Source organism: Orycteropus afer, unplaced genomic scaffold (genome assembly GCF_000298275.1).
Source record: "Orycteropus afer afer isolate SDZICR_OR568_19922 unplaced genomic scaffold, OryAfe1.0 scaffold01190, whole genome shotgun sequence".
Lineage (NCBI taxonomy): Eukaryota > Metazoa > Chordata > Mammalia > Tubulidentata > Orycteropodidae > Orycteropus > Orycteropus afer.
In genome coordinates this window covers 22,505-23,283 of record NW_006922777.1, presented here as the reverse complement: position 1 = coordinate 23,283, position 779 = coordinate 22,505, and positions in this window count along the sequence as shown.

Below are 779 nucleotides of genomic sequence, written 5' to 3'. Positions count from 1 at the left end.
GGTAGTTAAAGGAAAAGAAAATGGGTGAAACACTGGAACACGACATTTATAAAACATTAGAAAAATACAGAAATTGTATAATTTTTATTTTTTAAAAAATACTGTCTTTCACGGAAGGAATAGAAGAAAGTTATATAAGACAATAATCTTAAATTATCTAGACTTTACTCCACAATACATACAGCAGCCTGTGAAGACAAGTCTAGGAGAATATGAAACAACATTAGGAGAAAAATAATTTGGCATTCATAAACAATATTGTAACAGGTAGACCAAACAATGAGAATGAAGCATAAAATAATGTCTCTTATGTAATTCTGGTTCAACGTTTGAAAATCAGTAATGCAGTTCACCACATCAACAAGATAAATAAGAAAAAATGTTATTTTATCAAATGATCTATAATAAGTATTTATAAAATTCCAATAGCAATTAATCATAAAAAATTCCGGTAAACTTGCTATGGGGGAACAGCTTCAATTTGACAAAGGACATCTATATAAATCCTATAACTAACATTACATATAATGTTGAGTCTTTGTGTTTGACAGCTTCTTCTCTTGGCATGGTTACCAGAGAGCATCTGTCTTTTCAAGCTCTGCTAGCAGCATTCCACTGATATGTTTACACAAGGCATGATGGCATATGTTTGTATGTGGAGGGGAGGGGAGAAGAGGTCAGAAGACATCCGATGAACAAATTAACTCTCAATCTTAGGCAGATATATATCTATGTAGACTCTTTAAATCACATTCTGATAGAAAGAACTCTTTCCCAAA